Consider the following 21,930-nt stretch of genomic DNA (forward strand, 5'->3'; position numbering starts at 1 on the left):
CACGAGCTGTGGGAGCTGTCTCTGTCACAGGGAAGGCAGGGACTTCTCATCCTGACAGCAAGAGTGGCAATGATCCAGCCCTGAGGGACAGGGCCATCCCCAGAGGGTGCTGGCACTGCCCAGGGAATGGGCACAGCCCCGAGGCTGCCAGAGCTCCAGGAGAGCTTGGACAGCACTGCCAGGGATGCCCAGGATGTGAGATTTGGGGGTGTCTGTGCAGGGCCAGGGGCTGGACTGATGTTCCCTGTGGGTCCCTTCCAGCCCAGGATATTCTGGGATTCTAAAATCCCCTTTCCTTGCCCCCATCCAGTCCCTCAGGTGACTCTGGGGCTGTTCAGTGCCTGCACCATTGACTGCTCACAGGGAAACACCAGAATTTTCCTAATTCCCAATTCCCAAAGTGTTTCCAGCAGCATAGCAGCGACCAAAACAAAAAGCAAAGGCTCTTGGTTATTAAGATTGGAAATTAAGGTTGGAACAAACCTTTAGGATCATCAGCCACCATTCAGCAGCCCCATGGTCACCGCTGTCCCTGTCCTCAAGTGCCACATCTGCAGGTTCTGACCACTGCTGGGTGACTCCACCTCTGCCCTGTGCCAATGCCTGAACACCCTTCCTGTGGGGAAATTCCCCTTCATGCCCCATCTAAACCTCCCATGGTGGCATTCCCTGAGGCCATTCCCTGTTGTCTTGTCCCTGGGAGGAGCCAGTGCAGGCCTGTAGCAAGGGCCAGAAATGATAATAATTTTATTATTATAATATTTTTTGATAACAATAATTTTTGATAACAAGGGCCCGGGATTCCAAGGGTTGGCATATTCTGTACCAAAAGCATCTTTTTCCTGCTTAGGCTGCTTGGCAGAGCTCCTCTCACAGAGACCCCCATTTGGGATTATTTGGGATGGTCCCCAGCAGAAGAGGTACATGGCATGATTTCCAGCCCCAAACCCTTCTGACTCCTCATAAGCCATTAACAGCAGTGGTAATGAGCGTGCACTAAACATTCCATAAAATATGTAAAGCCTGGATGGTGCTCAATAGATCTTGGCAAGTGCCTCGTTTAACCTTCACAGCTCATGAAAAACTGCTCCAGCTTCCCCTCTCAGACATGAGAACCATTGATTGTTTACAGCTCTGCATGACCTTTAGTGACAAGTGAGGGAAATGATGAGGTATTCGGGTGTAATTCAATCCTGAAATGTGCTCCAAATGAGCTGGGGATGCACAGGGCCCACGTTGCTCGTGCACATTTATTTCTGCCCCGAGTCTCATCCAAGTCTTTGGAGAAGGTGTGGAGGAAACTCTTTCAAAGTGTTCTGAGTGCAGATAAACTGTTAATATCTGGGAGACAGCAGGGCTGAAGAGCTGCTCATAACTATAAAATCTATAATTAATTTAAAAAACATCAGCTGAACGACACTTTGCTGTTATAGATGGGCAGCACACGCACCAAGATCCTCTCCTAGAAAAGCTGTGCAAGGACTTCTTCAGACTCACAGGAAACATCCAGCCTCCACCCCACCCCATCTGTCTGACAGCACCTCCGTCACCCACCCTGGGCTCTTTGCTTCCCTGCTGGTCCCACAGCACCCAGCCCTTCAGGGGTTAAAAACAGGACAGCCACTCTTCCTCTCCTCTGGCCTCTCATTTCTCCTCCTCATATTTTCGGTTTATTTCCCTTCAAACCCTTCTCACCACCCAAACTCCACCTCCTGTGGCAGGGAATTGTTGTCTCTTCCTACAAACCTGTAATTACAAGGCAGGAGCACGCCCTGAAATGGATTTTTTGGGAGCACAGTGTTACAGAAGCACCTGGGAACTGGGCTGTGCCAGAACACATCCCTTGTTATCAGTGATTTCAGTGGTGGTGGCCCCGTGGCTCCTGTGCCTGCCAGGGGTCAGGGAGTCCTGTGCCAGAATATTTCCTTTATCCCTTGTTATCAGTGATTTCAGTGGTGGTGGCCCCGTGGCTCCTGTGCCTACCAGGGGTCAGGGAGTCCTGTGCCAGAATATTTCCTTTATCCCTTGTTATCAGTGATTTCAGTGGTGGTGGCCCCGTGGCTCCTGTGCCTGCCAGGGGTCAGGGAGTCCTGGCACGGCCATTCCCAGGTGCTGGCCCTGCTCACAGGGCACAGCTGCAGCCCCAGGGGTGTCCCCTGCCAGGCTGGGCACTCTCAGTGGCCTCAGCTGCTCCTGGGGCCATGCCCGTCCCCTGAAGGCTGAGCCTGCCATGCTCTGGGGGAAACAGGATCACAGAATCACTGTGTGTTCAAATCTTACAGCAAACAGGATCACAGAATCACTGTGTGTTCAAATCTTACAGCAAACAGGATCACAGAATCACTGTGCAAGTGTTTAAATCTTACAGCAAACAGGATCACAGAATCACTGTGCAAGTGTTCAAATCTTACTGCAAACAGTATCACAGAATCACTGTGTGTTTAAATCTTACTGCAAACAGGATCACAGAATCACTGTGCAAGTGTTCAAATCTTACTGCAAACAGGATCACAGAATCACTGTGTGTTTAAATCTTACAGCAAACAGGATCACAGAATCACTGTGTAAATGTTTAAATCTGCCTGCAAAGAGGATCACAAAATCACACTGTAAATGTTTAAATCTGCCTGCAAACAGGATCACAGAATCACACTAAATATTTAAATCTTACTGGACACAGAATCACAGAATCAGTGCATAATTGTTTAAATCTTACTGCAAACAGGATCACAGAATCACTCTGCAAATGGTTAAATCTGCCTACAAACAGTATCACAGAATCACACAGTGTAGATGTTTAAATCTGCCTGCAAAGAGGATCACAAAATCACTGCATAAATGTTTAAATCTAACTGCAAACAGGATCAAAGAATCACTCTGCAAATGGTTAAATCTGCCTACAAACAGGATCACAGAATCACACTAAATATTTAAATCTTACTGCAAACAGGATCACAGAATCACTGTGTAAATATTTAAATCTTACTGCAAACAGGATCACAGAATCACACTAAGTAAATGTTTAAATCTTACTGCAAAGAGGATCACAGAATCACACACTGTAAATGTTGAAATCTGCCTGCAAAGAGGATCACAAAATCACTCTGCAAATGGTTAAATCTGCCTGCAAACAGGATCTCAATCACACTAAATATTGAAACCTGCCTGCAGACAGGATCTCAGTCGCTCTGTGAATGGTTAAATCTGCCTGCAGACAGGATCTCAGTGACCCTGTGCATGGTTAAACTGCAGACAGGATCTCAGTCCCCTGTGCATGGTTAAACCTGCCTGCAGACAGGATCTCAGTCACCCTGTGCATGGTTAACCTGCAGACAGGATCTCAGTCCCCTGTGCATGGTTAAACCTGCCTGCAGACAGGATCTCAGTCCCCTGTGCATGGTTAAACTGCAGACAGGATCTCAGTGACCCTGTGCATGGTTAAACCTGCCTGCAGACAGGATCTCAGTGACCCTGTGCATGGTTAAACTGCAGACAGGATCTCAGTGACCCTGTGCATGGTTAAACTGCAGACAGGATCTCAGTGACCCTGTGCATGGTTAAACCTGCCTGCAGACAGGATCTCAGTCACCCTGTGCATGGTTAAACCTGCCTGCAGACAGGATCTCAGTGACCCTGTGCATGGTTAAACCTGCCTGCAGACAGGATCTCAGTGACCCTGTGCATGGTTAAACCTGCCTGCAGACAGGATCTCAGTGACCCTGTGCATGGTTAAACCTGCCTGCAGACAGGATCTCAGTCACCTGTGCATGGTTAAACCTGCCTGCAGACAGGATCTCAGTGACCCTGTGCATGGTTAAACTGCAGACAGGATCTCAGTGACCCTGTGCATGGTTAAACCTGCCTGCAGACAGGATCTCAGTCCCCTGTGCATGGTTAAACTGCAGACAGGATCTCAGTCCCCTGTGCATGGTTAAACCTGCCTGCAGACAGGATCTCAGTGACCCTGTGCATGGTTAAACTGCAGACAGGATCTCAGTGACCCTGTGCATGGTTAAACTGCAGACAGGATCTCAGTGACCCTGTGCATGGTTAAACTGCAGACAGGATCTCAGTGACCCTGTGCATGGTTAAACCTGCCTGCAGACAGGATCTCAGTGACCCTGTGCATGGTTAAACCTGCCTGCAGACAGGATCTCAGTGACCCTGTGCATGGTTAACCTGCAGACAGGATCTCAGTGACCCTGTGCATGGTTAAACTGCAGACAGGATCTCAGTGACCCTGTGCATGGTTAAACCTGCCTGCAGACAGGATCTCAGTCACCCTGTGCATGGTTAACCTGCAGACAGGATCTCAGTGACCCTGTGCATGGTTAAACTGCAGACAGGATCTCAGTCACCCTGTGCATGGTTAAACCTGCCTGCAGACAGGATCTCAGTCACCCTGTGCATGGTTAAACCTGCCTGCAGACAGGATCTCAGTCACCCTGTGCATGGTTAAACCTGCCTGCAGACAGGATCTCAGTCACCCTGTGCATGGTTAAACTGCAGACAGGATCTCAGTGACCCTGTGCATGGTTAAACCTGCCTGCAGACAGGATCTCAGTCACCCTGTGCATGGTTAAACCTGCCTGCAGACAGGATCTCAGTGACCCTGTGCATGGTTAAACTGCAGACAGGATCTCAGTGACCCTGTGCATGGTTAAACCTGCAGACAGGATCTCAGTCACCCTGTGCATGGTTAAACCTGCCTGCAGACAGGATCTCAGTCACCCTGTGCATGGTTAAACCTGCCTGCAGACAGGATCTCAGTCACCCTGTGCATGGTTAAACTGCAGACAGGATCTCAGTGACCCTGTGCATGGTTAAACCTGCCTGCAGACAGGATCTCAGTCACCCTGTGCATGGTTAAACCTGCCTGCAGACAGGATCTCAGTCACTCTGTGCATGGTTAAACTGCAGACAGGACCTGGGGCTGTCAGGGCATCCCCAGCAGAGCATCCCCAGCAGCTCTGCCAGCCGTGCCCTGCCCAGCCCCAGCAGCAGAGGCCAGGGGGCTGCAGGCCCAGGGGCCCAGGGCTGTGGCCAGGCAGGGGAGCAGGGGCAGGGGGGCTCAGCCTGGCCCCAGCGCTGCTGCACCCCCTAAAATCCAACCTTTGGTGTCCAGGGCTCTGCAGGGAGCAACCCAGTCCTCCTGGAGAGCTGGCATGGGAATGGGATGGCATTCCCTGCACCAAGCCCCCTTTAATTCAATTAACTGATTTCACAAGTTACATTGCTTCATATAAAACAGCTTCAGACAGTTTGGGTGTTCTCACCTTTAATGCTCCACTGTCAGAGCCTTTTTCTCAGATAAGTGAGAAATTAGTGCTCCATTTGTTCCTTGTCCAAGTGGATTTTTTCACTCAGATTTCATTTTTACTGAACAGCATCTTCCCCAAATCTCAGATGCAGAATAAAATCCATTGTTGGATTTGTTTTATGCACCACATCACAGACACACATCCTTGAGGCCAGAGCATCCCAACTATCTGTACACTGGCACAGCTTCCCTGCCAAAATCCACAGTTATTCCCACTTTCCCAAATAAATCATACAACAGCCAGCTCTGCACCCTTCCCAAGCTGCAAACAAAACCAGATTTGCAGCTGCCTTTCCATGGAGAAGGATTGTTCAAGATAATTTTTCTCATTGATTTATTCCCCTGAAGCTCAAACTCTTCCTGTTTAAAGGGGAAATTTTAACGTGAGGGGTGAAGCTGTGTAGCCAGAGAATTTAGAGCTCAGCAGGATTGTTTTCTAAATTCTAAACATTCCTGAATTCAAGTCCTAAGGCACAAGGAAACTCCAAACATTAAAACAGCAAACCCAGCCCAGGGTTTGAGAAATGATCTCTTTAAATCAGCTGAGCTCCTTGGCTCACAGAGTGGGATGTGCTCTCCCTCTAGAGTTGCAGCTGGAGCCCAGAGCTGGAGTGGTTGTTGTTCTTGCCCATTCAAACAGAGAAGTGGCCTTGAAAATCCATTTTTTGCATCAAATCCTACCAACCAGCATTTTATCCAGCCTTGACCGGGGGCCTGAAGACATCCCAGAGCCCCTTTGATCAAATAGCTACTAGAAAATCACTCACAAAACCTCGTATTTCCACCACTTGTATTTCCATATTTCTCAGCACTCATTATCCTCAGCACATCTTCCTCTTCCCTTCTGCCACTGTGATACAATCAAGCAAATTCCCCCTGAAGAGGTTAATTAAAGCCCTCTCTGCTCAAAAAAGCTGCAGGATTGCAGGATCGCTCCTTGGAACAGCACAGGAATAAAAAGCATTTGCCTCGTGCCCATTCAAACATCTGAAGTGCAGGCAGGAAAAAGAGGAATAAATATAAAAGCTCCCAGAAAAGGAGCTCTCCAGGAAGAGCCATCTGCTCCCCGTGCCCCCAGGAAAAGCAGCTCCTCTGCCTTGCCAGGAAATGCAAGCAGCCTTGGGCTCCAGGGAGCCAGGAGCTCTGGGAAATGGCAGGAATAATCTGGTTTGCACCCTGGTGGATGATGCATGGGCTGCAGGGAGTGCTGCCCTGGGGCTGGCAAAGGGGGCCCTGGAAACTGGGATGGGGGCCAGGGAGCTGACACCTCTCAGGGCTGCAGTTATTCCATGTTTTTATTGTATTGGAAGGAAATGGGCTGGAATTCACAGAATCACAGAATGACCAGGCTGGAAGAGACCTCCAGGATCATGGAGTCCAGCCCAGCCCCAAGAGCTCAACTCAACCCTGGCACCCAGTGCCACATCCAGGCTTTGTTAAACACACCAGGGATGGGGACTCCACCATTCCCATTCCCTGGGAATTCCCAAAATTCCCCCAGATTCACAGAAGTCACAGAATTCGGAGAATTCACAGAATCACCGGGTTGGAAGAGACCTCAGAGATCATCAAATCCATCCCAGCCCCAACAAAACCTCACCTAAACCCTGGCATCCAGTGCCACATCCAGGCTTTGTTAAACACACCCAGGGATGGGGACCCCACCACCTCCCTGGGCAGAACATTCCAGAACTTCATCTCCCTCTCTGTGAAAAGCTTTTTGCCAATATCCAACCTGTATTTCCCTTGAGGCTGTCCTTGTTCCCTGGGAGCAGAGCCTGACCCCCAGCTCCACCCTCACAGCCCCTTCCCGTTCTGATTCCCCAGGTTTTGCCCCCATTCTGCTCAGTCCAAGAGCAAATGGGCCCCAGCAGCCCAGGGCTGGTTCTAAGGGATGTTCTGGGGCACATCTTGGGAGTTTTGCCTGCAAACTCTGTCCCAGGACTGGAAGCTTTCCATGGCATCCTCTGAGGAGTGCCTGGGCTCAGTCAGTGATGCACAGCCTGGGGTGGGCTGGAAGGGACCCCAAATCCCCCCCATTCCCACCCCTGCCATGGCAGGGACACCTCCCACTCCCCAGTGTCCAGCCTGGCCTTGGGCACTGCCAGGGATCCAGGGGCAGCCACAGATGCTCTGGAATTCCATCCCAGCCCTTCCTCACCCTCCCAGGGAACGATTCCCAATTCCCAATATCCCACCCAGCCCTGCCTCTGGCTCCCAAGGGATATTTGCATCCGTTCTCTTTGAAAAGCACAGAGGAAGGAGCACATCAGGTGATAGTGGAGCCCTGGAAAATGTTAAAGATAGACTTTGAAAATGTTGGGCTTTGTGTTTTCTCAGGTCACTGCACCTGTGTAAGCAGTATGATAAATTATATAATTGTTAGATGTGATGGTTGTTTAGTAATTAAATATAATTATTGTATAAGCATAAGAAGAATCATGAGAAACCATGTTAGAAATCTAAGGGGGGAACCATGAGAAGCCATGCTTGACTGAAATCTGTGTATACAATAGAACAATATAAATTTAATAATTACCATGAAAGTTATATAACGATAGAATATAAAACACGTTCACCTCGAATGTATGGTGGGAGTCAGATTTGAGTTGAATACTCCTGACACCCAGAGCTCTCAATAAAAAGTACCACATATAATTGCTTATGTGATCATGTGTTTCTGAACACTAACACAGGAACAAACCCTGTGGAAGCTGTTTGGCAGATGCTGGAGAACAGAACCAGAGCTCCCCAAATCCCTCATGCAGCCAGTGGGAAAACCCCCAGACCCTCTGCTGGGGCCATTTCACTCCCTGGCTGATTCCTGGGTCCCAGCCAGAGACAGGAGCGGGTGGGACCCCCCCATATCCCTGGGGGAGCTGCAGCTCCCAGGGCTCCCTAAATGCCCCATTTACCTCAGGGGGGCAAAGCTCCTCCTTTGTACCACGGGCAGACATTTACTGATGGCATGGGCTGTCCTCAGGAGGGTCTGAAGGCTCCTAAAAGGCTTGGAGCATGAAGGGGAGTGGGAGATGAGGCTGGAATTGTGCCTGGCGCTGGTTCCTCTGCCCTTGCCCCGTGCCAGGCTCAGGATGGTGATTAGAGCCCTTCCCCTGGAAATGGGAGTCATCAGGGGAGCCTGGGAGGGGGAGCTCAGCTCATCTCTGTTCCACATAACAGCTCCTGAAAATACAGCCAGGCTGGAATCACCGGGGCGACCCAGCCTGGAACAACAAAGCCCGGCTTTAATTGAGCCCTGACCAAGGTGGCCCTGCAAGGACCTCTCCAGCCCCTCTGCCAGGGGCTGCAGGCAGGAAAAGAGCAAAAGTTCCTGCAAAGCCAGCCAAAGGAAACCTGCCCTGGCAGATCTCTGTGCATTAATCAAGACAGCAGAAATGTTCGTTGGGAGGGAGGGCAATTTGGCTCCACATGATCCAAACCCCACCATTTCCCAACATCCTAAAAGCTTTGGCTCCACATGATCCAAACCCCACCATTTCCCAACATCCTAAAAGCTTTTCTAACTAACACAGCCTCTTATACTGTCATGTGCTGCCCCTAAACCATCTCAGCCACTAATCTCTCACGAAAGAATCTCTCTGCTGAAAGGGACTCTCAGGGCCGTGGCGAAAAATGTAATGATTCAATTATTTGGTATGGTTTTAATGAAGTTATTTCAAGAACTTGCAATTGATGCCACTTGTGGAATATCTTTTGTATTTTTGATGAATTAGGGGCTTTTTCAGGTCTGAGATTGGTGTTTCCAGCAGCCCTTTTGTGCAGTTATTTACCATTCAGTTTAATTACAGCATCCTGCAAGCTCAGCTGTCAACCCTGACGTTATATAACCCTCTTTAAAAGAAACAGATTATTTAATACAGGAGTTGGAAACTGTGACAAAAATCCAGAGAATGAAACAGAAATTTATCTTTCTGAACACATTCTCATTACCCCATAAATTTCCCTGCAAGCTTTGGGAGGCAAACAGGGCTCGGTTGAATTTATGGAACGATGTTATTCCAGTTATATAATGGAATAAAGGATAAAAGTCCGTTTGATCCCTGTGTTCTAACACGAGGTTTCTAAAGGAGTTTCAAAATGCCAAGTGCAATGTTAGCTTTACACAACCACTGGGTCTGTTGAGACTGATGATACCTCTTTTAATTAAAAAAAATATGGAGAAATTAAACATCAAAATTAAATATCAAAATTAAATATCAAAAATAAATATCAAAATTAAATACCAAAATGAATATCAAAACAACAAACCCCGTCTTCATTTTCACTGTGCAATAACTTAATTCAGAGCTCTCTGATGGAATAAATGTTTTAAAAGTGAGGGTAAAAATTGGGTTGTTCAAAATGCCGTCCTGTAATGTCAGGTATTTTCATTTTCCACCAGTGGAATAATGAAGGGTTTTCCCCTCAGTTACACTAACACAGGATGTGACCTCTCACCCTGGGATCAATGAAATCCCTTCCTGCCAGGGGAGAGAAATCTCCCAAATAAACTGGAGATTGCACAGCTGAGGAAGAGAAGCAAAAAAAGGAGGGCAAAGAGAGCATTTGTGTTGGTTTTCAGCTCCTCTGGAATTCATTCACACTTGACCTGAGAGAATATGAATATTAAAAGTAGGTGAAGAAAAAACCCACAAAATGCCCGAAGTAGGTGAAGAAAAAACCCACAAAATGCCAGAGTTATAAGAGGAAGCACTGAGTAATAAATGGGAAATAAAAAGCTGTTTAAGTGGCTTTAATGCTGAATTGAATCCTCATGAAGGTTTATTAATGACCTGAGGAATTCCTGCATTAAATTCAGATTCAGGCAAAGCTTCCATGCAGGAGGTTCCTGCAGTTCTCCTGCTGCTTCCCACAGGGAGAACCCCAGGAAGGACCCTAAACTGCTCAGATTCCATGGGATTTCTCCAGAAAAAGAGCCTGGAACAGAGCAGGACAGGCTGCAAGAGCACCAAGGAGACAGGGCTGGAGCACCCTGAAATGGTGGGAAATGCACCTCAGAGCAATTCTGTTACATACAAGTAAAGATATTATTAAAAAAAGGCCTTATAAATTCAGGTCTTGCCCTACTGAATTAACCAGCTAAGCCTACAAGTTCCCATTAAAAAAAAAATCAGAAAAATAGAAAATCAATTAACACAACAACCTGTTCCTGTAAAGGAAAATGAGTTGCATCTGTAATTACAGAAGATCTTCTCCCATGAGATTCCACAAGGAAAATATGTAAACACCTGTAGATAAAGTCCTAACATGCACACACACAAACACCTTCTGACCAAGGAAGTGAGGGGCAAGAAATCTGCTGGCCAGTTAAACACAAAGTCTGTGAAAGCTGTATAAAAACAAGTTCTGTGAATAAAACATTGGCTTTTCCTGCCCAAAGCCCTGTCTGCTGTACTGCAACACAATTCCAGCCGAAATCCAGGGGAGGAAAACAGAGCTGAGCATCAGAGGGGGCAGGGGCAGCACCTCGTGATGTTCTCCCAAATCACAGGGAGGGTGGAAGGAATTCCCCACAGTGGGGACACAGGGGTGAGGAATGGTCACTGAGCTCTGAGGTTTGAAATGTCTGCTCTGAGTTCACAGCTCACTCCAGAGATAACAGTGCAGATAACAGTGCAGATAACAGTGCAGACACCCCACAGACACAGATAACAGTGCAGATAACAGTGCAGACACCCCACAGACAGAGATAACAGTGCAGATAACAGTGCAGATAACAGTGCAGACACCCCACAGACAGAGATAACAGTGCAGATAACAGTGCAGATAACAGTGCAGACACCCCACAGACAGAGATAACAGTGCAGATAACAGTGCAGATAACAGTGCAGACACCCCACAGACAGAGATAACAGTGCAGATAACAGTGCAGATAACAGTGCAGACACCCCACAGACAGAGATAACAGTGCAGATAACAGTGCAGATAACAGTGCAGACACCCCACAGACACAGATAACACTGCAGATAACAGTGCAGACACTCCACAGACACCCCACAGACAGAGATAACACTGCAGACACCCCACAGACACAGATAACACTGCAGATAACAGTGCAGACACCCCACAGACACAGATAACACTGCAGATAACAGTGCAGACACCCCACAGACACCCCACAGACACGAATAACACTTCAGACACCCCACAGACACAGATAACACTGCAGATAACAGTGCAGACACCCCACAGACACAGATAACACTGCAGATAACAGTGCAGACACCCCACAGACACAGATAACACTGCAGACACCCCACAAACACCCCACAGACACAGATAACACTGCACACACCCCACAGACACAGATAACACTGCACACACCTCACAGACACAGATAACACTGCAGATAACAGTGCAGACACCCCACAGACACAGATAACACTGCAGACACCCCACAGCCACAGATAACAGTGCAGACACCCCACAGACACCCCACAGACAGAGATAACAGGGCAGACACCCCACAGCCAGGGCAGGGGGTGGCTGGGGAGGCACCTGGGATGCCAGGCAGTGCATGGATGGCAGGCACACTGGGATGCCAGGCAGTGCCATGGATGGCAGGCACAGCTGGGATGCCAGGCAGTGCCATGGATGGCAGGCACACTGGGATGCCAGGCAGTGCATGGATGGCAGGCACACTGGGATGCCAGGCAGTGCCACCATGGCAGGCACAGCTGGGATGCCAGGCAGTGCCATGGATGGCAGGCACGGCAGGGATGCCAGGCAGTGCCACCATGGCAGGCACAGCAGGGATGCCAGGCAGTGCCACCATGGCAGGCACACTGGGATGCCAGGCAGTGCCATGGATGGCAGGCACACTGGGATGCCAGGCAGTGCCACCATGGCAGGCACACTGGGATGCCAGGCAGTGCCACCATGGCAGGCACACCTGCCCCATGCCAGGCTGCTCCCAGCCCCATGCCAGGCCAGCCCCAGGGACCCAGGCCCATCATTCCTGTGGCACCAGGCATGGGGATGTGTGGCTGAGCTCCCGAGGGCCTGGGGCAGGCAGGAGCTGCTGAGGCAGCCTTTCCCTGGGGCCACAGGGCTTTTCTGAGATCAGCAGCCGCCCTGTGCAGCTGCTGAGGGCTGATCTTTCCTGACTGAACGGGGTCCTGGAGCAGGGTGGCACTGATGAGGGTGTCAGCCAGGGAGGCAGTGTCACACTGAGTCACAGGGCTGTGACAGCCTCTGCCAGGGCCCTGCTGCCTGACACAGCCCCAGCCGTGCTGCTCACGCCACGCACGGGGTGCTGGGCAAATCCCAACATCCCTGCGGCTGGAAAAGCCCTCCCAGCCCATGGAATCCCTGTGGTGGCCTGTGCCCAGCCCCACTGTGTGCCCAGCTCTGAGTGCCACCTCCAGGGATGTGGCCGTGTTCACAGGGATGAGGGGAGAGACCAGGATCTGACTCCATGTTTCACAAGGCTGATTCATTATTTTATGATATATATTATATTAAAACTATATTAAAAGAAGAGAAGAAAGGATTTCATCAGAAGGCTGGCTAAGAATAGAATAGGAAGGAATGATAACAAAGGTTTGTGTCTCAGACCAAGAGTCCGAGCCAGCTGGGCTCTGATTGGCCATGAATTAGAAACAAGCCCATGAGCCCAATCCCAGCTGCACCTGTTGCATCCCACAGCAGCAGATAACCATTGGGGACATTTTGTTCCTGAGGCCTCTCAGCCTCTCAGGAGGAAAAAATCCTAAGGAAAGGATTTTCCATAAAACGTGTCTGTGACACGGGGATTCCTGGGACACCTCCAGGGATGGGCACTCCAACCCTCCCTGGGCACTTCCAATCCTTTACAGCCCTTCCCTGAAGGAACTGGTTCCACTATCCACAGACGTGAACCTGGTTCCTGTTTTTTTATTTCCTTTATTTAAAAGGAAATAAAATACAGCATGGCTTTAATTCCAGCCCTGCACAGCCAGCCTGGCACAAACTTTTGGTTTTTTTTTTCCTCATCCATCTCTGAGGGAAATGAAAAGTCAGAAAGGGCTTTTTGCTTGGAACTCTTTGATCTTTGTTCCTTGGCCTCATCTGAGGGGAGACCTCCTGCCAGGGTCACCCAGCAACGGCAGTGAGGGCATGGTGCTGAAAAAACAGGCACAGTTTTTTTATTTTATAATTTTTTATATTTTCATATAAAATTATAAAAATTATAATATATAAATATTTCTATCTTATACCATAATAAAATTTATAATATTATAAAATTTATTTATAAAATATTATATAATATATTAAATTAATAATATTTTATAAATAAAATTTTATTATATTGTGAAATTATAGTATATAAATATATATTATAATATATAAATATTTTTATATAATGATATTCTTTTATCTTCTCTTAAATCTGCATTTCTTTATCCCAGAATGCTTGAGAGGGACTGTAAAGCCCATCCCATCCCAGCCCTCCCATGGACAGTGACACCTTCCACTACCCCAGGGTGCTCCAAAATGTTAAAACCCTGAATTATTTCCATATCCTGTGTAACTTAATGAACTTGACAAACACATAAACCCCAGGGTGAACAAAAACTGCCCCAGAGCAAACCAAATATTTCCCAAACTTGACTTAAGCAGCAAGGTCAGAATCTGGACATGGCCTTGTTGGTGTCACTTGGAAATGATGGATTTTGACATCCAAATGTGAGGATTCATTTCCCACCCCGAAAAACCCCACGTGGCACCCAACACAAACAGTTCATTCAAACAGGGGCCACTGAAAATGCAAACAAATAAAACAAGGAGCCCTGAGAACCAAAGGTGTGCTGAGAATATAAAACCAGCACCTTTAAAGCCACTCTTAAAACCACACATAAATAGCCTGTGACTTAACTTTATACATCTATAATAGATAAATAATAAGGGTTTTAAACTCGCTCATGGCTGAGCAATCAAGGAGAAAGCCACTCCTGAAGACTCAGGGCTACCAGAACTCCCTGCTACACATTTTAAAAGCAAGCAGCAATTAGGAAGTTGCCTGATCAAAGCTTTTAATGCTGAATTTTCAAAGCAATTTGTAACCATTAAGCAAATGTTTCAGCTCATGGGCAAGGCAAACATCGCTGTGCAGCTTCACTGAAGAGTTAAATTTGAGTAAAAGAGGAAAATGAAACTTCCAGGGTTATGCAAAGAATTTGTATCATCTGAACCAGAGCATAAAGCCCCAATTCATCCTTTTCTGCCTTCAAGAGACGTGGAAGCTCCTGCCCTGCTGTAATTATTTTTGTGATAATATTTGCATTATTTTATTGAGAAGGAGAAGAGCCACACTTTGAAATATCAGCACCAGTCCAGAAAACCATTATGAGAAGCAATTACTGCAGGTTACTGATTTGGAGCATCAGGGGAGATGGATTAACTTTGGATTCAAATTTAAAACAAGAATTCTGTTAGCCCCTGCACATCAGATTAATGCTGATAAAGCTCTGGAAGGGTTTGGCCCCTCTGGGCTGGACAGGAGGGTAAAACCAGAATTGTGCTGAGGGTAAAACCAGAATTGTGCTGAGCCCTGAGGAGGGTGGGCCTGGCTCTCCAAACAGCACCTTTGCAATGCCTGAGGCTCCTCATCCCCCAGGAACCGCCTGGAATTGGGTGTTTAGTGAAGCAAAAGCTGTGGGAAAGGCTTAGGAGCAGCTTGGGAACCACTCCCAAGAGGAAAAAAATTCCAGTTTGTCCAGTATTAAACTCCAGGTGAAACGTGGCACAAAGTTCTCAGGAAACTGGGGATTTATTTCAGCTCTGGGGTTGGTGGGAGCAAACAAAGCTCCTGAATCCCCAAAACCCAGCTTCAGAGCAGGATTTGCCATTTTCCTGCCTGAATCCAAATCCAAACCCAGGTTCAGAGCAGGGATTTGCCATTTCCCAGCTTCAGACCAGGATTTGCCATTTCCCTGCCTGAATCCAAATCCAAACCCAGGTTCAGAGCAGGGATTTGCCATTTCCTTACCTGAATTCAAGGCCAAACTCAGGTTCAGACCAGGATTTGCCATTTTCCTATCTGAATCCAATGCCAAACCCAGGTTCAGAGGAGGATTTGCCATTTTCCCTGCCTGAATCCAAGGCCAAACCCAGGTTCAGAGGAGGATTTGCCATTTCCCTGCCTGAATCCAAGGCCAAACTCAGGTTCAGAAGAGGATTTGCCATTTTCCCAGGTTCAGAGCAGGGATTTGCCATTTCTCTGCCTGAATCCAAGGCCAGACCCAGGAGCTGGGATGTCCCTGCAGGGCTCTCCCAAAGCTCCCTGGAGCCATTCCTGAGTTCCTGCAGGAACCACGATGTTCTGCCTCTGGGGAGGGGAAAATCTGGGTTATTTTCTCCTCTTGGGAGCATTGTCCAGGCTCTGGCTGGGTGTGCTGGTGCCCAGGGAGGCAGGAGTGGTGCCCCCCTGCCCTGGAGGGGACACTGGGACCCTGCCAGATGTGGGCACAGCCCCGCCTGCTGCTGGCACATCTGGAGGGGGCCGCAGGAGATGGGGCAGGGAGAGCTCCTCAGCAGGAATCTGGGAATTGTGGAATCAGGGAGGCTGGGAAATCCCTCTGGGAACAGCACCCCAGCCCTGCCCCGTGTCCCCAAGTGCCACATCCACAGGGATGGGGACTCCACCCCTGGCCAGCCCTTTTTCCGTGGGGGAAAATTCCCTAAAATCCATCTGGAAGGACACCTCACCTGCAGGGTCCGTGGTTCTGGTGAACTTCCAGCCAAAAAAAGGAGCTGAGCTTTGGAATAAGGGCTGGAGTGGGGGGGATGCACCCCAATCCCCTGAGCTGGGCCTGAGCAGCTCCCTGACATGGAATTCTGTGACAAACCTCTGTGACCTGAGCACAACCACACCCAGACCCAAAGGAACGTTCTCAGTCGCCACAGAGAGAATGCCAGGGGTGGAAACTCTGTTCCAGAGGTACCCACAGGTCTGGTCCTTGAAAAGGAAGGAAAAGGAGATGAAAAATCCCTGGGCTGGTGTGGGAACTCAGCACAACACTCCCGATGTCCAGAGATGCCAGGAGAACCCTTGGGGGTCTCGGAAATCCTGGAATGTTGCCAAGAGTGCTTGGTGGCTTGATTTTGATCCATCCACAGAAGTGACAGCAGTTTGAGGACTTGAGAATCATTTTAGAGTGAAGGGTGTAAAAGGGACACATTTAGAGGGTGAAATATAAACTTTAAGGTTTTTGGTACAGGGGGGTTATGGAGACAAGATGGAGGGACCAGGGCGTGTCTCGTCCTTCTTCTTTCTTCTTCTTGTCATCCATTTTCTGTGGTGATGTTGGCACTTGGGGATTGGTTTATGGTGAAGGTGCACTTGCCAACATGGGTGAAAGGTATTGGGAAATAAAGGTAAATATCATGTAGGTAGATTTTAGTATAAAAAGACATGACCGCCCCGTGGGTGGTCAGAGTGCCCTTGGCTGCCTTGCAGATCAGATCTCTGTTGGGCAGACAGAAAATTCTGTAGATAAGAAACAATAAACAATCTGAAGATGGAAAAGCTGAAGAGTCCAGACTCGTCCTTGGAAACGCGGCCACCCAAGAACCACCCTGCCCGTGTCGGGGCACAGACAGACAGACAGACAGACAGACCCGACAGGCTGGCAATGCCACCATGAGGAGCCACTTCCATGAGGAGCCTCCTGCTCGTGCTGGGTCCCGCAGGGGGAGGAGAAAGGACCACCAGGAGTGAGGAGTTACACACCAGTTACTGCAGAAAGTGACTGGATTCCCCCTAAATGGAGGGGTGTAAACCTCAAACATCACCTCAGAAAAGAGAAAATCCCATCCCACTCCAGCCCTTCCATGGGCAGCAACACCTTCCACTACTTCACATTGCTCCAGGCTGTTAAAAACCTGAATTATTTCCATGTCCTGGTTTCTTTAGGTGATCCTTTGGGTGTGAACACATCCAGCTGCTCTGGAAAAACACTGAAAATTAAAAAAAAAAAATTAAACACTCAGATGTCAGAGAATCCCAGAGTGGTTTGGGTTGGAAAGGACCTTAAATCCCACCCAGTGCCAGCCCTGCCATGGCAGGGACAGCTCCCACTGTCCCAGGTGTTCCCAGCCCCACCCAGTCCCTCTCCAGGTCTGGCTGGGTATGAATTTCACAGCAGAAATATTCATTTTTTTCATTGAGCATGCAAAAATGAAAAGGATTAGTGCTTAATAGATGATCTTCCATCATCTGAATTTTAAATGCATTTTAGAGCAGCTTCATTATCTGCTCAGTGGAGCTTTATTTGTAGCAATGCTTCTTCCAGCAGTCCAGGCAGGGGTCAGCAGGAAAAATGGCATTTGCTGGGAATTTAATTGCCCAGGAAAGCAGAACAAAGTAAATTGTGGGGCTTGAGGAATTATCACCAGCTTCAGGGCAGCCAGAGAGGGGCCAGGGATGGACAGAGGGGCCAGCATTCCCAGGGGAGAATTCCTGAATTCCTGTGGGATGGAAACCCAGCATTCCCAGAGGGAAATTCCTGAATTCCTGTGGGATGGAGACCCAGCATTCCCAGATGATAATTCCTGAATTCCTGTGGGATGGAGACCCAGCATTCCCAGGGGAGAATTCCTGAATTCCTGTGGGGTGGAGACCCAGCATTCCCAGAATTCCCGAATTCCTGTGGGATGGAGACCCAGCATTCCCAGAATTCCTGAATTCCTGTGGGATGGATACCCAGCATTCCCAGGGGAGAATTCCTGAATTCCTGTGGGATGGAGACCCAGCATTCCCAGGGGAGAATTCCTGAATTCCTGTGGGATGGAGACCCAGCATTCCCAGGGGAGAATTCATGAATTCCTGTGGGATGGAGACCCAGCATTCCCAGAATTTCTGAATTCCTGTGGGATGGAGATCCAGCATTCCCAGGGGAGAGTTCCTGTGGGGTGGAGATCCGGGAGGAAGGTACAGCGTTCCATGGGGAGAATTCCTGAATTCCTGTGGGATGGAGACCCAGCATTCCCAGGGGAGAATTCCTGAATTCCTGTGGGATGGAGGCCCAGCATTCCCAGGGGGAGAGCAGAATTCCCCATCCACAGAGCTTCTCCCTGTTGGGAACACAGCAGTGCCAAAATGAAGCTTCTAGAAAAAAAAGAGGGAAGGGAAAAGAAGTTGGTGGAAAAGCAGCACTGAAATGTGGGGTGGGAGAAGGGAAAAGCAGGAATCTGCGGGAATCTGCACGTCCAGAGTTCATTTCTGAGGGTAAATCAGGATCACACAGTAAAGAACTGCAGGAATCTTCCCTTTGGAACACACAGGGTTTGGTTTTCCTGCAGGATTTGTGTGAATCCAATAAAATGAATGATTCATGGGTACCTGTGGAACCCAGTCCTGCCCTGAAGCGCACACACACGTGTGCTTTAGGATTCTCAGTTTTCTTCAAACATTCTCTCCAGCTGGGTTTGCTCTGGGTGGTTTTGAGTTTATTTTGGGATTTTGAGTTTGTTTTGGGATTTTGAGGTGTTTGGGGGTTCTGAGGTGGTTTTGGGGTTTCTGCCAACAAAGCTGATACAGGAGGTGATCACCCCCTCCATGCCCAGCTCCTGCAGCATTCCCAGGCTCCAGGTGGACGTTTCCATTCATCCCACTCCAAAAATCCCAGTATCCCTCTCAGGGGCCTCAGAGGGTGCTGGGAAGGAGGAGCTGCCATGGGAACCCCCCTGCCCAGCCCTGGCTGATTTTGGGAAGGGAGCCCATGGAATATCCAACCCCAGAGCCTCTGAAGCCCCCTGTGAGCAGCCTCCTGCATTCACTGAACATTCCCAGGCACAGCCCAGCCCCAGGCTGCAGAGCTGCATCCCCAGGGGAGCCATAAAGGACGGGGCAGCAATTTGGGAATTGTGCAGCCCAGGTCCCAACAGCAGCCCTGCTCCTGGAGCCCCTGGGGCCCAGGCATCGCCTGCTAGGGACAGCCTGGGGGGCAAAATAAATACTGCAGTGGATTTGCTTCTCTGTGCTGTGAAACTTCACTGTCTCTGCCATTCCTGGAGGGTTTATTCCTCCTTTTTTCAGGCAAAGAGCCCCCTGGAGTGGGCAATGGGCCTCCTCTCCCTGCCTAGGATCACACAGGATTATTGTCCCTGTCACACTCTGACTGCACAGTGTGGTGGGGCTCACAGGGGTCCCAGGATGAGGGCAGAGACCAGGATCTGACTCCATGTTTCACAAGGCTGACTTACTGTTTTATGATATATATTACATTAAAACTATACTAAAAGAATAGAAGAAAGGATTTCATCAGAAGGCTGGCTAAGAATAGAAAAAGAAGGAATGATAACAAAGGTTTGTGTCTGGGACAGACAGTCTGAGCCAGCTGGGCTGTGATTGGCCATGAATTAGAAACAAGCACATGAACCCAATCCCAGCTGCACCTGTTGCATCCCACAGCAGCAGATAACCATTGGGTACATTTTGTTCCTGAGGCCTCTCAGCCTCTCAGGAGGAACAATCCCAAGGAAAGGATTTTCCATGAAAGATGCCTGTGGCAGCACAGGACTCCCAGCCAGGTCCTCTGCTTTGGTTGGTGCCATAAAACCCAGCCTGGGCTGAGGGGGAGGGCGATGACAGTGAGGAGCTGAAATGACTGCAGGGTTTTTTACACTTTTTCCCTGGAATTATTCCCACCCTGGAAAATGAAGCAAGTTTTGCCATCTGCCCACAAACCTCTCTCTGCTTCCAGCTTTGACTTGGCTGCTGGTCTCCATAAATCTCAAGCTCCTGTGGAAATCACAAGGGTCCAAGGGATTAAACAAAGCTGGGTGAGGGCACCTCAAAGCTGGTGTGGGCTGGCAATTGTCCACCTGCTTCCTGAGGCTGGGGCTGGGAAAAGAGAATGGACAGGAGAGAAAATTCCCACTGCAAAAGTGCTCCAAATGGCCTGCAAAACAAGACCTTTTTTTTTTTTTTTTCCCCTTGGAGAGGAGGGATGGCTGCAGCAAATAAATGGTGGAGAAAATTGCCTGGAGTTAATTACTTATCCTGTTTATTGCTACGCTGCAATCAGAGCGAGCTGCTTTCCAGACATGCTCTTAAATCCAAGGAAACAAACAGCAGCAAGGATTTGGGAAATGAAAATATCCCCAGAATGTACCCTGAGTGTCCTGCAAACAGCACAGGGACGTGGGGCAGCTCCAGATGGTTCACCCAGGCCCACGCCTGGAGCTCAGTGATCCTGATGAGGATCCACCCAGCCAGGGGATGCTGTCTGTTGGAAAACAAGAAGGAACCAGGGTGGGTGGTTTTGTTTCCCTCTGCTTGTTCTCCTTTGGTTGCTTCCCTCTGCTTCCCAAGGTCACTGTGCTGGATTCCATTTCCTGCAGACAGTGGGGCAAGGCCTTGTCCATATGTCAGGGGATCGAGGAATGAGCTGATGCTAGAACCAAAACACTTCCTCTGCCTCTTCACGTTGTCACCTTCTCCACAAACCACCCCACAACTGTCCCATTACTGTTCCTCCAACACCAGGAATTCTTCTCTCCTGTTATGTGCCTTCAGCACTTTCACACCCTGGATTTATATGGATTTATGTGAATTTTCTCTCTTGTTTTTTTTTTTTTTTTTTTTTTTTTTTTTGTTTGGTTGGTTTTTTTTGTAAAAATTGTGCAGAGAAGCCACTTTAAGCTGGATTAAGCAGAGCCTGGACATTGGAGCAATTTCAGAACAGGAAGATCCAAAAAAACAGGAGTTTTCCAGGGTCTTGGAGAATATTTCCAATATTCTTGTAGAATATTTCCAGTGAGTAAGGAGTAAGGGAGCCTGTGGGGCATCTTGAGCTGTGGAGACTGAAATTCCTGCAGAAGTAGTAGTAGCAATAATAGCAATAATATTAATAATAGTAATAGTAATAATAGTTATTATTATTGTTATTATTATTATTATTACTATTATTACTATTATTACTATTATTATTACTATTATTGTTAGTATTCTTTTAAAACACACAAAAAAAAACCCCAAATAATTTCCAAACCATTTTTTTCTTCCATCAGTTAAACCCCAGCTTTCTCTACCCAAATCCCTCACTTCTGATCCAGGCACTGATATCAATTTACTCCACAAAACAGAAGAACAAACATTTTGGGAAGCCTGACCCCTCCCAGGCACCCCAAAGGCCCCGTTTCATCTGCTGCATTATCGAACTCCATTGCAATGATTGGCTTTATTTCATATTTTAATGTAATTATGCTCGGCCTTTGCTCTAATAAATTCCTGAACCAGGAATTCAGACAAGAAATTCAAACACCCTGAGCCTGCTGAGGAAAAATGCTGAGAGAAAGGTGATGGTGCTCACACAGCTCTGCTCCCAAATCAATACAGAATACATTCATAAATTAACAATCACTCCAGAGTCAAACACTCATTGCTGGAGGAACACTGCATAATTAAACCACGGGAATGAATAAGGAATTAAAATTTAATTTTCATTTTTGGTTCCTTTTTTAAGCCTTTGGTTAAAAATTAGCTTGGCTACCTGACTTTATTTCTGCTGGCGGTTACCCTGGTCATGACTCCAAACACTGCAGGATTTTAACTGGATTTGGGCCATAACCTGGGAAGGGAAAGGAAAGGGGAATGAGGAGAG

At 48.3% G+C, this 21,930-nt stretch overlaps 1 long non-coding RNA gene across 1 annotated transcript in view; it reads right to left on the bottom strand.

Moving 5' to 3' along the window:
• Positions 1–15,513: 15,513 nt before the first annotated feature.
• Positions 15,514–21,930, bottom strand: part of LOC143694753 (uncharacterized) — a 31,651-nt gene continuing 25,234 nt past the window's right edge. Inside the window, exon 7 of the long non-coding RNA XR_013183409.1 lies at positions 15,514–17,281. This is a non-coding gene — a long non-coding RNA (uncharacterized LOC143694753). The remainder of the gene's footprint in view (positions 17,282–21,930) is intronic.

Source organism: Agelaius phoeniceus, chromosome 9, assembly GCF_051311805.1.
Source record: "Agelaius phoeniceus isolate bAgePho1 chromosome 9, bAgePho1.hap1, whole genome shotgun sequence".
NCBI classification, from domain to species: Eukaryota; Metazoa; Chordata; class Aves; order Passeriformes; family Icteridae; genus Agelaius; species Agelaius phoeniceus.